The sequence below is a fragment of the Corapipo altera genome, unplaced genomic scaffold, assembly GCF_003945725.1.
Source record: "Corapipo altera isolate COAL_440 unplaced genomic scaffold, ASM394572v1 39251, whole genome shotgun sequence".
Lineage (NCBI taxonomy): Eukaryota > Metazoa > Chordata > Aves > Passeriformes > Pipridae > Corapipo > Corapipo altera.
The window spans coordinates 1-1,183 of NW_020888966.1; the positions used below are offsets into that span (position 1 = coordinate 1).

General features: G+C 45.1%; 1 long non-coding RNA gene across 1 annotated transcript; it reads right to left on the bottom strand.

Annotated features, from left to right (window-relative positions):
- Window positions 1-42: 42 nt before the first annotated feature.
- On the bottom strand, window positions 43-950 carry LOC113942103. The gene is made up of 3 exons (XR_003525842.1): window positions 906-950; window positions 288-792; window positions 43-135 (listed from the first exon to the last, which is right to left on the bottom strand). It is a non-coding gene; the product is annotated as an uncharacterized LOC113942103 (long non-coding RNA).
- Between the last annotated feature and the right edge of the window lie 233 nt (window positions 951-1,183).

Here is a 1,183-nt window from a genome sequence, read left to right on the forward strand (position 1 = left end):
AGTCTTGATCTCAACCACAATCTTCTTCGTATAAACAACTCTCTTCTTAATAAAACAATTATCTTCTTAATAAAAACAACTATCTTCTAAATAAAAATATCTTCTTAATAAAAAACTATCTTCTTAAAAAGAAACCTAATCTTCTTAAAAAAACTATTGTCTTCATAAAAAACTATCTTCTTAAATAAAAATCTATCTTCTTAAAAAGAAACCTTATTTTCTTAAATAAACTATTGTCTTCATAAAAACTATCTTCTTAAATAAAAATCTATCTTCTTAAAAGAAACCTTATCTTCTTTAATAAACTATCTTCTTAATAAAAAACTATCTTCTTATTAAAAATCTATCTTCTTAAGCTATCTTCTCTATACAAACAACAACCTTCTTAAAAAATCAACAATATAAAACGTATTTACAGAACAACATGTAAAACATATATACACAGTGGCCGATTGTGTGGCCGGCAGGTCCGTCAGTCCTGGAAGAAAAGCAAGGGCACGGTCAGTGCAGTCGGGCCCTGCTGGGTGTTCCCTGTGCCCCCAGCCTGGCACACCCAGCAGGTGACCCCGGGGCAGGGCATGGCCAGTACGTGCCTGTCGTGCTGCTGGGGGACTGTCCTCATCCCAGCACCATGTCCTCCTCCTCATCCTGCTGGTCGACATCCATGTCCTCCATCTGCTCCACCACATCGACTTCCATCTCTTCTTCGGAGTCTTGGATGTCCACCTCCATCATCTCCTCGGTGTCCAACGCAACATCCACGTCCATGTCTTCCTCAGTATCTCCAGCAGTCTGTGTAAGGGAGCACAACCTCAGAGAGGGGTCCCTGTCCCACACAAGCCCCACTGAGCTCCATCCTTCCTGGGAGGTCAGGGGTTTCCCACCTGCATGGATTGGCACTGTACCTTCACTGGGAGGAGGTTGCACATCCTGCTGGCATTGATGACGAGATCCAGACTGAAGGCAGACTCAGGACTGACGGACATAGCAGTGATTGCCTGAGAACACTCCACAGGGAGCAGAGTGAAGGGTGATCTTGGAACAAAAGTTGGTCAGGGCAGCGGATTTGCTGAGAACTGCTCCGGGCTTGCTGGCAGCAGGGGAATGGCTGCGTTGTGCTCGTCGCCGGGCCCTGGCAGTTCCACATGGAACACGGGCACAGCTCTGGCAGCTGTGATGTCAC